We start from the raw sequence: 15113 nt of genomic DNA on the forward strand, positions 1-15113 counted from the left end.
TTGCATGTCAGAATGATTAACAGTTTTTACTTTTTTTTTTTTTTTTTTTGCCTGTGGTAAGGTAAAATACTTTTTCCTCTCGTCTTAAAACTTTCTGCAAAACCTATTGTACAATGGAGTTTCTATTTCATGTAGACATGTGGAGTAGCTACCACACGTTATGCAAACCCTGAAATGCCATTAAGTCGCACAGCTCATTAATGACTTTTGCTTAAGACTCCCTGTGATGGTAACAAGACAACCTGGGATAAACCATCTGTCCCCCAACCGTGTCTTTGGGGCCAGCGTGACTCCCTACAAGAGAAACCATGTGAAAGAGCACAGCTGAATTAGATTTCTAGTGGTATGGCAGAGCTGTTAATGTCTGATAGTACTTGATGCTTATGTCATCTGTTATTAGCAACAAAGAAAAAAAAAAGTATTGATAAAATTAGTAGGTTAGTAAGATGTCAAAGCAGTCAGACGGAGGGGCATGAACTGATGAAAATTCTGGACTCAACTGAGAAAAATTGGTTTAATACACTCAACTGTGAGGTCATCTATCTATCAAGGAACAAAATCATCATCATCTGGCACAGCAGCTCTAATCTAGAGCTGGAGGCTCATCCTGCAAAGTGCCTTTCTTAGGAAGGAGCAGAGCTTTCTGTACAGCCAGCTAAAGACTTCCAGTGCTGTTGCAAAAGGGCTGATACCAGCCCCTGCAAAAGGCCTGCTTGTAAAGACTGGGGAAGACTAAGTTGAAGAGTGGTTTCTATACCAATTTCAGTGTTCCTGAAGGTGGAATCCCCTATCTAGTCTGCTGTCCACTCCTTACAAGGACACTGAAAGACTGAAGGTGGATAAAAAAGCCAAAGGTGATAGAAAAAAAATACTTTAAAATTAGTTCAGCTAGTTTACCTTTTCAGAAAAGATGTGATGTAATGTACAAGTGAAGTAGTGGCTAATAAAGAAAATTTTATAGTGGTGAAAGACAGAACAATAGGGGAAGCAGTAGCCAAACATACTCACAGTAGAAATGAGAAAAATAGTTTTGGGACTAGTGGGACAAAATACTGATGAAGTGATAAATCTTCATGTCTTGATATCTTCAGACTTAGACTGGACACTGACATGGAAGTCCTGATTTAGTCAAACCTGTGAAGCAATAAAATCGTAAGTGGATCAGTTACCAGGGATTCTGCACAGAAACAATGCTAGGATAGCCAAGGACATCACAAACTGGATTTGGGGTAGAAGGAGTGGTGCCTTGTTGTGTTCTCTTTTTGCCATGTGCCCAAAAGAGAGCAGAGAGCCCAGGCACAACGAGAAGATGGGAAGCATGCACATGATATGCTTGCATGGTCCCTGTGTCCCACACATGGCACTAACTAACACATTCCTCCTGTTAGACCACTGCCATGTCAGGTCCAGATGTCAGTAACTCCAGCTGACACCACTGCAGAATGATGATTTATGGCCACTGAAGACTTGTCTGCCTTTGTTCGAGGAACAAAAGAAAAGCACTTAGAGGTGGTGCTTGGAGTGGTCAGCCATTTAGGTCAGCAGGAGAAGAACTGTCCTTCTTACTAGCTGTCTTGTTTTTTCTTCTCCTTCAGAGACTATGGGCTGCTTTGTTTTTGTTTTTTCCAGGATGCTGAACATATCCCAACTCAAGTTGCAGGCATAGAGTATCTTTAAGAAAATATGGCTTGAATTAATCACCCTAAAATATAGAACACCCCATCCCTGAGGACACTTTGCAGTGTGTGACTGTGAGTGATTGGTAGTTAAAAGGAGGATTGTATTCAAAGTGAATAAATTCACACATCAAGCCCTGAAAAGATCAGCTCTACACCTGGCTGTAGTCCTAGAGATGCCAAGCAAACAGTGGAGTTGAAAATATATGGAAGCAGGAGAACTGAATTGGAAAGACAGGTCTTTGGTATCCAGGCAGTATTTTTACACTAGCAGATCTCAAAGCACTTTCTAGAGCCTGGTTAAGAACAAGGATATGTGGGGTCAGATGAACCCTGGAGTGAGTGCCTGGTTTTCAGTCATGCATTCCAGATCTCGGCTCAACTATTTTTGTGTTGGGTTTCTTTCAGAAAAGTACAGAAAGACCCTGGAGCCAGAAATACTGTATAAAACATGCAGGATAATTAGCAACCTCCTTGAAACATGTGCAACTTCAATAAAATTTAAACTCCATTTCCTTCCCACAGGTGGAGTCCAACAGTACTGTAGGCAATGTGCACAATTAAGCTATTTTTATGTCTTTTCATCTAAAAATGTGAGTGTTAAAACATATGTAGGTAAAGCAAATGGAAAGCTTAAACCTGCCTGTGTGCCATACTCATTTGAACTTGCTGCATTAGCTTTGCAGAAAGCCTGGATAGCTGCTGAACAGGGTACTCAAGCAAGGATTTTTGCAAAGAGAAATGTCCTCACCTACAAACCTGGCTTCTTAAAAAGCCTTATGACTTTGCAGCTCCAGAAGATATTGACTTTCACTGCCAACCACAAAGGGGAATAAATGACTCTGAGAGGGCTCAAGTAATTATACAAAGTGCCTGGATCAACTTTTCCATGGGGATCCTGTAGCTACTGGTCTGATGACTTAATAATGTGCTTCTTAAATGGCTGCTTTCCGCTGCTGTTTCTCTCTGGGGCCAGATTTCCAGCAAGACTCTTTAGCTGCCCTTGCAGAACTGGCAGGAGGTTGCTCGCTGGACTCATGCTGCATGGGAAGGAGCCAACATTAACTTTTCCATAGGCAAGTTTACAGGTAGGGCAGAGCTGGGCTATGCTGCCCCAGCAGCTAACCTGGAAAAAGAGGATGACTCAGAAAGTCCTACATCACCTCCTTGCTCCCCACCCTTCACTGCCACTCCCTGTCCTTCTCTCTTGTCTCTTTGGAAGCTGGTGTGACAGTGCCTGTTGGGGAAGGACCACCTTGGGTGGTGGGTAGTGTGGTGCCAGTAACAAAATGTGTCTCTTTCATGAGGAGACTACCAGAAGTTGTCCAGATTGCCTGCATTGGCTGGATCGGGTACATGAGCCACATGTTATTGACAGGCTGTCTTGTCCCTTGGCACCTGGATCAGGTCCATAGTTAGAGCCTGATGAAGAATGGTCCTTCTTTCTCAGCAGCTATGGAAAGATGTAGGCCATTACTTTGCATGAGCTGCTTGACAAAGAGTGAGGGTCAGATTACTTTGGGTGTTCAGATGTTTTTGCTGGGGAAATGTCAATTTCTGGTCTTCAGAAAGGAAAGTTGGAAGTAGCTTGTATAAGGATGGAGATGAGCAATTCAGCAGTTATGTTAATGAGAAACAACTATTGGTGCAGGTGATCTCAGTCCTTTTAAAATACTGTGTGAAGCACCAGAGCATGATCTTTTCCACTGTTCTGGAAAGAAAATCTCCATAACAGAATGGAGCAGTTACAGAACAGAATTATACTGGAATATTTTCCCGCTGTGTTCCCTATCCACTGTGATTTCAGCCTGACAGTCCATAGCGAGAGGACACTATCTGGAGAATGGGCATGTTGTATAGTATTTATTATACAACCAGTCTGTTTTATATAAGTGCACGTGTCTTATGTCACCAGCAAAACACTGAGGTTGGACAAGTTGGTTTCTCCTGTTGCTGCTTCTCTTTGCTTGGCGATTCTCAAGTGCTGTCAAAAGACCATGAAGTTTGTGTTACTGCTACGTGTGCCCAAATGAGTGTTTTGCTGTTTTATCTCAACCATTGTTTATTTTTTTAAACACAACATTTGGCTGTGAAAACCCTTGGTGTTTCTTTCACAAACTCAGGATTAATCTGGTTAGTACTTATTTGGGGCTGGTAACTAGCTAACTAGCATAGCGTTCTGTGGCAGTGCTTTTTAACTTTAAATGACATCCAGGGCAGCCTCCTTTAGTGATGTGAAAGACCTGGTAAAGAAATGCCAACTGTCATCTTGATTTTTGGTCTCCTCTTCTCTGACATAAACCATCCCGGCAGCTGAGACCAGTGTCCTTCATATTCCAAATTAATCAAAAATTTCTTGTGGTGATGAAAGGGAAAGAAATTACTTCAGAGTGAAGGTTTTGTGTTCTGAACATCCTTGACTAACCCTGATGACACCAGAGAGTTACCACCTACTCAGACATGCCCATCTACTCTTGATGGCAGCTCTGAACCCAAGACATTTTTATTGGCACTCTATTACTTTTGTCATCCAGGATCTCTATCCAAGTCTCCATGTTGTCTGTCCAAAATAAGAAAACCTTTTTTTCCACAAAAAGCCTTTTTTTTTTCCTTCTCTAATTTGAGAGCAAGAAAACAGTGCCAAGAGGGTAAATCAACTGGGTTGGCAATTGCATTGCAAGGAATTTTCTGCCCAACAGTCCCACCACAATATCTTGAACAGGACAGTAGCCCAAAGCTTCTGATTTACTTTTCACATGTTGTTGCAGTGCAGGTATCAGTTTGTAAGGTTAGAAGGTACAATTCATTGTCCTTTTTGTCCCTGCTGTATGTCGAGCTGAGGTCTAGCAGAAGAACTCTTAGTGGTAGGAGTTGCAGAGGGTCTGATATAAATAATCTTCTCTATCTCTGTCTTTCTGTGTCTGAAATCAGCTCTTAGTGGAGGAAGGAAGGGTTCTCAGGGTTGAAGCATCAGTCTCCAGCTAGAAAGCAGATGGATTTTCCCTTTTCTCACATCTCACTTTCTTGACAAGTTCTATCTGTGCCACACCTTGTCTAGATTCTTCTTACAAGGTCTCCATTTTCCCTTTTTGTATCCCTTTCTTCTTTATCACTCTCATCTCAGCAGGTGGCTCAAACTTTCTTCTCCAGACCAGGAACTGAAGCAAGCATCCAGGTCACCTGAATGAAAAGAACAGGGATGTCATTGTATCTAAAAATAATCTCAGTACCTTCTAGGTGATATATTTGGCCCTGAACTTACTCAGCAGCCTGCATTTACTTCCAATTAGAGTCTGACTCCAGATAGAAAAAAGCTGTTGCTCCAGGGAATGACTCAGTTCAATACTCTGAAAAAATCTTAGCCCTTCAAAAAATAAAATTCTTGGTCTTGGCATAGAGAGGAAAGAGTATAGAAACACAGGTCTTACCTGACACTGCCTCACTACATTCTTCTTTCTGTTGTTCTTCACAGCAGCCAGTGCTGGTTGTCTATGGTCCCTGCCCAGTGTTCTTCCAAAGTCTGTAAAATATACATTTCACATAGGAGGATTTCTTCAGGAAATAAGACCCCACCTTTTCCCCTCCGGTTGGAAGGACCTCAGAGCACCCACAAAGTTTAAAGCCCTGGTATTCCAGGCACAGATAAGTTGTCCATTGCCCTAGAGGCTTTAACACATTATCCTCGCATCAGAGACTTAAATATATTGGGCAACTCCTTAAAAAACACATCAGGGATTTGAGAGAGTCATATTCTCACTGTCAGTTTAGGTAGCAACAGCATCCAAGTGCTGTGAGTTTGGTGGTTTTTTTTCCCCAAGCTTTATACTGGATTACATTATCTATTAAAAGCAGCTATTTTTATGCTGAACTGTTGCCATGACCTGTATTTCACAACTTGCACCTATACACTGAAACATTATCTTGCACTCAAAAGGTGTTTCAGTGAAAGCTCCATGAAATTATGTGCAAAATCTCATTACTTTCTTGGAGTTTTGGGTTTGGTTTAGTTTTATGGGGAGTTTGTTTGTTTTTGTTGTAGTTTTTTTATATAATTATTTTGGGGAGTTGTTTATTTCTTGGTAGTACTACGTGTCAACTTTGGTGGTCATAATAGTGACAACTTTTTTCAGAGCATCACAGGCCTCCCAAGAGCTTATTAAAACCCACTCCACAGATAAATGTGTAGCACAGAGGTGGAAAATAAAGAAATGAAACTCTTGGAAAGAGTGACTGGCTAACCCAAGGACAGAAGCCAGACATCCTTAGTTTCCAGTGCTCTGCCCATGCCACTAGAAAACATGACTTTCTCTTCTGACTTGTATGAGAGATCCAGGAGAAGTTTGCTTCACCAATTTAGATGGTGAGGGGGAGCTGTTAAACTGATAATCAGTTGGAGTATTTAACCTTTCAGAGCTATTGGAAGCAACTTAGAGGTGCGCTATCTGTGACTTCAAATGACTGGGGAAAATGGGTTGTGTGCTTTTTCTTGTGGCTCAGAGAAATGAAGGCTGTTTTTATTCTTGAGGAGTGAAAGGAAAGGACCATGCCTCTTTTTTGTGCAAACTTTAGAAATGCCCAGACTCTCAAGTATTACCTCTGTCTTTTTCCTTGGTTTCTCTAGGAAATCCTTCTTGGAGAGCACAGGAGCCATATAATGCCAGCTTTAAACAGGTTGTTGTTATAAGGCTCATGGCATTCAATCCATAACCCCAAAAAGCTCAGCTTTTGCTCATTTATTGACAGAGCTTCCAACTAAAATTTAATTTCCATGATAATCAACAAGATTCCATTTTCTTGATGGTTTTTATGCCACCAACTCTTGCACTGCTCAGGCAGGCCTTCAGGAAGAGCATGGCAAGCAGGAATTAATTTCTAATGAAAAAACAAAAAAAACCAAAAAAACACCAAGAAAGAGAAGGGTGAGAGGAACTATAAATAACCACCAAAATGTCACAGAGTCAGTCATTTTTTCCTCCACAAGTCAGCTTTAGCAGTTAAGGTCAAGATAACATTTCCATGTCAGTGGTCAGTTACATCAAAATTCTAAAACAGGAAGATTGAATGGAATTTTGGATTATTATTTTTTTGCTTGCTTTCTGCCCAGATTTGACCAGTTTATAGTCACTTCAGTCTGCCAGCTATGAGTTCCAGTGTTATTTTGGTTAAGCTCTTTGCCAGAGTGGCAAGCTTGGATTGGAACATCAGGTTTATTAAAGGCTATGAAATTAAATTCTCTACCAAAAGAAAAGAAAAAAAGCCCACTTCTTGCTGATAGTCACTTCTTTGTATTTCCTTTGATGCAGTCCAGTTTGACTTGAATTTTAGCCTGACAATTTGCTACACAGTGTTGTTTTGTTTTCACAAACTTCTAATCAGTTTGAACTGCAAGCGGCTTGAAATGCCTCGCTCACAGCTTCCTTGGCATTGTTAATTAAGCTTGAGCTCTGTATGTTGTCCACAATTGTATCTAAACAAGGAGCAGAGTGTATCTGTTCACTGTTTGCCACATCTCCCAGCTGCACAGATTTCTGCTGCCTGTGCAGAAAGTACTCGCAACAGGACAGAATCCTTCAGTCCTTATTTAGGCAAAACTCCCAGGGTGGCAAGCAAGGTCAGGCACATCATAAGCTGAGGGAAGAGATGGTGAGAACATGTAAGGAAAGCAGGACAACATCTGTAGTGCAAAGACTTGGAAGCACTTGGGCATAAGGAACAGCTTTGCTTTATCACCCAGGACACTTTGTATCACAAAATCCTGAGTTATGATCACGATTTGTAGGTGCTCTCACCTGATGTGAGTGTTAACAATAGGTAAAAGCACGGGCTATCAAAACATGCCATGTGTTCCTCCTGTCCCTTAGGAGCAAAGCTAATAGAGTATCATAGTTTTTAAAACTGCCAAGATTCACTCCTACAGTAAGAAAGATTCCTAACAAATCCTCCTATCTTTCTGCAGTCAGCAAAGCCAGCAGGTTTCTCTCCAGGTAGTGACCCCAGCGGTATGAGGCAATCCTAATCTTCTGAGGCACGGCTGCCTTTGTGCAACAGGATCCAGGGATTTTGGCTGTAGCCCTGTGCCAGTTCCCCTGAGCTGCAAAATCCTTGAACAAACTGTTTACCTCTGGCATTCTGGGAGGGATTTTTAGGGATTTCCTTCAAATTAGAACTCTCTGAAAATCAGCATCTTGCGCCAGGCGTTGTATTATGCAATGGTTTGAAATGAGGGCCAAAGGTCTGGTTGTGAGCTCAGGATCTCCTTGGATTAAAGAAATCAGAGCTGGAAACTGTCTTATCAGATCATCCTTTCCTGCCAAGGCAGGCTTGTCTCCTCCGCTCTGCTGGTGCTGCTGTACTTTACGGATGCTCATCTGTTGAGCACTCCAAAAGCCTCATGACTGGATGTTTTCTGGACCAGATGCAGTCCTGGTGTAGTGGGACTGACTTTCTGTGACTACAGTGGGTTTCGTACCTGGTGTGTTGTATGGTCAGTGGTCTTACCAGCAAGAATGAGCTGTGCTTAACAAGATGCACAATGCACTGTTCCAGTTTTGTGGGGAATGTGCAGCTCCCTTTTTCTGGTGGCAGTAGGCAAGATGTGAGACGGTCTGGAAATGTGGCTTCACTAGAATGAAAATTACTAAAGGAACACAAGCTGATTACCCAGTTATGTAATAATGTCCTTTTACATAGTAGTTGCTAAGGATAGTTTCAATTGCTTGGCTTACTGTAGTATTGCATGCAACTATCATTATTGTTGAAATATCATTGTTGAAAAAAATTCATAAGCAAAGACTTCTTTATTTCCACACTTTTTCTAAAGTCAACTCTGAGTTAGAGGCATTTTCCCAGTATTAAAATGCTTCAGCAAATTGCTGTAGTCACACTGAAGTACTCTGAATACCAGCTTTGATGCTGTTCCCCAGTACTGTGCCTCCCAAAGTCAAACTTTGTTGACTTTTGAGGACTGTGTAATTGTTACGGATTTTTATAAAATGAGTTTTTGCTGTTAAAAGTACCTCGTTTCCATCAAGTAACCATGTGGGCACACAAACTACTTCACAAGTACTCATCAAACCTAACAGCATCCAGTTTGCCACTGGAATATGCAACTTCTATAGCCATTTTATTTACAAGCAAACTGAGGCATGGAGCACGGGAGTGCTTTGCCTGTGATAGCTGCTTGTTTGAAAAGCCAGAAGTAAAATCCAGGCATTTATCTTCCAGCCCACCAGTTTAGAGAAGGAATCCTGCATTTGTTACATTCTAAGCACTGCTGCTTTAAAATGACAAAGATCTCTGTGTTGTCAGAGCAAGGAATGTACAGAAGATGAGTAGCTTTGAGTGCCAGAAAGTAAAGTAATTTCCAACATCAGGCTTCTTGTGGATTTTTAGTTGGAAGGAGTCAGTGTGATTGTGGTTGGACATTGAACCTAATGCAGAGCAAATTGTTTAACCCTGTCATTCCTTCATCATTCTCATCTTGGTGGCACTGAAGACAGACATGGGTCTTATTTAAACTGGCACTGAGCAACAGAAAATTCATCCTGCCCTTGCCTGTTCCAAAGATTAATTACATTCACCATTAAAAACAAATACCTTTCTCCAGGTAGCATGGCCAGCTGGTTAGGCTGCTGGATCCAGCAGCCTCCTCTAGGCTTCCTCTCCAGCCTTTGGTATGATCAGACAATGGCAAAGCCACCCCTTAGACTTTGCTTGGTAAGACAGCTGTCTTAAGAAGGAGCAAATGGAGCTCCTTCCTCCTTTCTCTATAGAGTACATTTTGACATCTGCATATAATTTGTGAAGCATTTCTCAAGCCCTGTTCTGTTTTCATCAGGGCTTTTATGTTATTGCACATTTGTGGACTCAACTGCATGTCCTTGTAATCTTTGCTACTAACACAACCCAGGAAATCTATCTAGTCTTTCTTTAGCAGTAACAGGGCAAGGGGAAGGGACTGCTTCACCCTGTATGCTGAGAGGACTCCCTGCCAAATTCACCTCCAGCTGGTCTGAGTCCAGAAATACAAAGCTGAATTTGGTTTTCCTGACAAGAAAAGCAGATTCCAGCAGGGGGGAAGCATGCCAACCGTGGTATTGCTACTGTGCTGGGAAAGCCACTAAAAATTGAGCCGAATGGAAGAACTACTTGAAAGCCACTGAATTCAGCAACCACAAGGGCCCGAGTCTACACTGTGCAACTGGTAGCTGCATGCCCAACTCGGCCCCTCAGCATGCTGGTCATGTTGCAGGGTTACTGATGTAATTTATTCCAGTATCTTCCCTCCCCTCACCCAGCAAAACAAACTATACCAGCTGAAGAGCACCCTCACTCCTTACCACTGTGTCTGAATTAAAGTTTTGCCAGGGTATTTTGGGCTATCAGGAGTCACATCTCTTGCTCCAGCACACTGACTCAGCTATGGCAACGTGGCCTGAAAGTCAGAGAATCATCCAAGATGCCCCAGGGCTCCTCCATGCTGAATCTTCCCCTCTGAGGGCAGCAGGAGGGAAGGAGTGTGTCACCAGCTGCTAATAATAATGTGTCCAGCTGGTCAAGCTATGTGAAAAAGATTAACTCACACATGTGCAAATTCTCTCCTCAAGTATGGAGGAAGGAATTTCATGCTGGCCATTAGTGAATTAAATGTTGTTCTTGCCAAGGTTTACCCATCTGCGGAGATAGCAATTAGGGATGGCTAGGGATTTTGTGGGGGGAAATTGGGTCTTAAATTTTCCTTTTCTAGAAAGAATGCCAAAAAAAAGGTTTTCAAGTGTTGAAATTACATCTTGACACTTAACCCTTCCACTAATGTCTGCTTTGTATTTAATTTATAATCCAGCTATATATTTGTAGACCCAAAACCTAAATGAAACCATTTGAAATTATTTTGAAGTGCAATGTTTCAATTGACCTGATCTAATTGGGGGTTTATAAATTCACCAGACTTCTTGAGATTAAAATGTTCTGTCTTCACTTAAGTATGGAAACATTTTCAAGCCTCAAAAACTATCCCACAATGGGGAAAATGTCTCCTGCTCTGCTCTCCTCACCGTCTGTGGAAATGAAGGACGGAGTCACAAGATTTAAAGCAATTCACTTACCACACTTTACTAAGTTACAGTTCAACTACAGTAGTTGACCGTGTGCCTGTTTTTAGCACAACAGTCACTTTTGATTCCTGCAGCCAATATCATCTCCTCTGTGCAGTCACTCCAAAAACTGTGTTTCTTCTGCAGTACTCGCAGAAAGTGAGTTTGTGTCGCTGTACATGAATTGTCGATTGAATTCATTTTAGTAACTTCCTTCCCCTCTCACAATAAAATTATCTCTACCATGCTGCTGTCCCTGGGTGTTGAGCTCTCCTAGGTCTGCTGTTCAGAGTACAGGAGAGATTATTTCTGTTGTTAGAGCTCTGGATGATTTGCCGATACATAAGAAGCAGTGACTGATCTCTGTGTGGCTTTTCTTCTGCATTCATTGCTGGGTCACTGTGGGAGAGTCCTAGTGCTGCACTATATTGTGAGTTACTGCTCTTGTCCAAAATTTGGTTATGAAGGGTTATAATCTAAATCATTAGGGAAGCAGGATAAGCTGCAGCCCATGGGCTGTTACTGCACCTCTCTCCCCAGAGCCATTTGCTGGCTTTCAATCTGGGATCTGAGGCTTTCAGGAGGGGATTCAAATGCTTCCCACTTCCAGTCTTCAGTGGCCCTTGCACCCCAGGAGCCTTGCCCAGCAGCTTGGACTTTGTGTCCCATATTTAAACTTAACATCTGCAAAGCAACTCCCTCTGGTTTTCTGTGATTTCTGAAGGGTCAGGTGTTGCTATAGGGAGGCCCTCAAACTGTCAGATTTCTGTTTGCAAGCAAACACTTTGCTGCTGATTGTGCTATACATGTCTCAGTTTTTACTTGCAAGCTGATGCTTTATGTACTGGTTGTTTCACTTCTGTGTGATCTAGTGTAGCTTTGCTTGAGATTATTCTTCTTACTGGTATATTAGGATGCAGTATTCTCTCCAGGTGAGATGCTTTTTCTTGCCATGGATAAGCAGTTCTGCCCTCAAGAGATGTGGACCCAGACTCAGCCTTTAATATTGAGCCAACCTTCCACTTAGAAATGGATGGTTCTTTCCCCATGCTTTTTAAACACAAGTGTCTCTAAAAAAGGAGATGCTCTCTACCTCTTGGCCAAAAACATAAGAAAAAATGGTAAACTTGTCCCTCAGCTCATGCTGGATTTGTGGTCCATGTTCTTATGACATTAATTTTACTACAACCCCTGAGGTCTGATGTTTCCTACCTGGTTTTATTTTTCTTCTCTGTGCCTTGTTTTGCCCATCAGATGCTCTTAGCTCTACCTGTTGATTCCAGAGAAAGCTGGCAATGGTAGCTTGGGAGAAATGAAAAACAGGGTTGTTTTTTTCTTCATCTTGTTTGGCTTTCTGAAGATCTGAAAGCTCCAGGAGGTGCTAGGAGAGTTAGCTGAACTGTGAGAGAGAAAAACCAAGAAGCCAAACTTATAATCCTACAGGGATGCTGTTCCTGTAATAGGCAGAAATACCTTTGTGCAGGTTCTTAGCTGCTGGGGCAGCACTTAGGCGTGTGGGGATAACCTGATTAGAGAATCAAATAAAACCCTGTTAGCTCCACAGGCCAAATCCTGCCTTACAGCAACCTGATGTCAAATGGGTGTGAATCAAGGAAGTTTTCCCTTTGGCATCTTCTGGTAACACCTTGAAGAGAAGGGTCTGAGCCAAGGTTCTAGCAACGCAAGAGGCTTAAGCAAATATACTCCCAGACAGGGAGTGAGCTGGAGTCTGAAAATAATGACTTTGTTTTTCCTCACTGGTACAGACTGGGAAGGACGAAAAGAATAAATTTTTCAGGTCTGATTTTCAGGTTATATAGAAGGTTTAATCAGGAGCTGATTAATTTAAAATGCTTGTCTTGCTTAGAAATTAGAATGTCAGTGTGACAGAGCTGAGACTGGGGAACAGCTGATGTGTGATTTCTGAAGGCAAAATCCAGAAGCGTGATTACCTGCTGTCCTGGTCACTGCAAAACTCCCCCCAAAGCGTTAACATGAGGTGTTAGACAAGATGATTGTAATGATCCCTTGTGGGCTTAAACTCTATGTGTCTGGAACAAGTGAGTAGGAGTTGTATCAGATCCATTGTGAGAGCATTTCTAGGCCAGGCTGTTAGGTGTTAAATCCCCTTGCAGGGTGGATTGCAGGTGCAGGTTTCTGCTCTGTTCCCAGTACCAGGCAGGCCATGCTCAGTGTCGCTCTCTGGAAAGCTGTTACGCAGGCTCTGGTAGCAGACTAGGGAGACAGCTCAGGAGATCAGCCCACAATGTCTAGGTAAGCTGTGAAACTCCCAGCCATGTTCAGATGGATCCTCAGGGTTTATTAGAATTCCAAAACTGGTCAGGAAAACTAATGGGAGAAACATTCGCTTGAGGTAAAGTATGGAAAAGCCTAGCTCTGCCTGAGGAAGACCATAAGCCAGAAATTGCTGGAGGCTGGCAGCATGTCCTAAGGAATTGTTGTGTTTTGCCCTGTTCTCATACCTTGGCCTCTGTTATTGGCAACTGTTGGGAAATGAAGCAAGCAGTGACTTGGTGAGGCAAATGCTCCATATCTGCACATTATTCAGAAGGTGTCATAGCAAACACCTAACGAGTGGCACCATCTTCCATCAGCATCTGCAGGTTTGCTGCATTCCTTCCTTGGCAGTGCAGAGAGCAGTGTGGATGTGGACTGAGATGATGTGATCTGCTTATGCAAAGCAAAATGGTAAATTGGCCAGGTTATTTCTCCAAGGAGAAAATTATTGACCTTGCTTTTTCTGGCATACCAGCTACTGTTATAATAATGATGATGGTGACAGCAACCAGACAGAAAGGCCAGCAATAATTCTTTCCTGCCCATTATTACAAGGCATAAAGAAAAATATAGTCTGAAACCAGCACTAGTCTGGCTGTGTTCTCTTTACAAATATATTAGGCAGTTCTCATATGGGTTGAAATTCAGAACTTTTCATATCAACGTTTCCAAAAACAATACTTCGGATCTTCTGATATGAACCTGTGCGTTTCTATGTTTGTATCTTACCAGCGAGTTGCAGCCCAGAGATAATGTCTGATAGCAATTTAGTGAGTGTAGAAGTAACCTCTATGAGCTTCTGGGTGATTCATCTCCTGACAATACATTTTGGCTGCACATGTAAGGGCTGGATCTTGCCCCTGAGAATATTGACTCAAAGAAGCAATAACAATGTGGTCAGTTAAAACACTACTTTCCTTGGGAATTTTGTTGCAAGAGGAAGCAGAAGAACTTTAGCCTTCCTATGTTTGTCAACATGATCTGCCTTCCAGCAGCTTTTTATATTTCTGTCCTGTTAGAATTTTTCCTTTTCTTCTTTCTTCTTCCTTATTTCTGTCTATCTTAATCATGATCAATATTGTAATCATAGACTTTTCTACCTCACCCAAGATGCAAACATTATTCGATAACATTATTTGATAACTCCAGATGCATCAAGCAAGAGTAGTAAGTGAAGTTCACTTTCTCAAAGTCCAGTGCAATGACCCAAATCATTGCCACAGATTTTTTGTTTTCATCTGTGTGGGTTGCATCCTCCATTCATGGCATGTGACTCTAAAGTGCTTGGTTTGAAAGGGTAAGTTTGACAGTTGATGTCAGAAGGGCTGTGCCTCACAAACAGCCATCTGAACCAACATTGTTTTGGTGTTTCTATAACAGGCTGTGAGAGTGAGTGAGTGTTGAAATGAGAATAATCATTCATTGGACCTCACTTGAAAGGTGGTTGGGTGTTTTGTTTTGTTGTGCTTGTTGGTTGTTGGTTTTTTTTCCCAGTGCTTCAGGAGTGAGCCAGCATGTAGAACCTGTGCAGGAAAGATCATGGCCTTAGAGCTGGCATTTCACAGTCTCAAACATCATGGTCCAGAGATAAATGAACAGTTTAAATCATCCTGAACTCCCATAATTGCAATGCTTTCATTGCAGACACTGCTTTGTTCTCTTCTGTCTCAACAGTAGACTCTGGTGGGAAGGGAAGATCAAGATTTTCTTACAAGGCAAATAAAGGTCCTTTGTGGAAGTTGTATTAACAGAGCAGTTAGGGGGTCTCTGTGTAGCCGCAGGAGTTTGAGCTCTTGTGCTCTTCGCTACCGAAGCTGCAATGTCTCAGATACACCCACCTGATGGGTCACCTCTGATTGTTTGTCAGAGCTGCTGAGAAGCCTCTGGTTTGTGTTCTCACACTGTACTAAAGACTTGACCCAGGCTCTGCGCTGTTATCCTGCTCTCTGTTGACTGTATTGTGCATATCTAGAAGAAATGAAAATAAAGTACCTAAAGCTTCTAAGCAGCAGCCTCCAACCCAACTGAATTTGGTAAATTTCCTGCT

The 15113-nt window shown here is 42.2% G+C and overlaps 1 protein-coding gene across 1 annotated transcript in view; it reads left to right on the top strand.

Moving 5' to 3' along the window:
- LPP (LIM domain containing preferred translocation partner in lipoma) overlaps positions 1–15113 on the top strand; it is a 211239-nt gene that overhangs the window by 190600 nt on the left and 5526 nt on the right. The gene's annotated exons all lie outside the window — the stretch shown is intronic.

Source organism: Chaetura pelagica, unplaced genomic scaffold (assembly GCF_000747805.2).
Source record: "Chaetura pelagica isolate M959 unplaced genomic scaffold, ChaPel_1.0 scaffold20, whole genome shotgun sequence".
Taxonomy (NCBI): Eukaryota; Metazoa; Chordata; class Aves; order Apodiformes; family Apodidae; genus Chaetura; species Chaetura pelagica.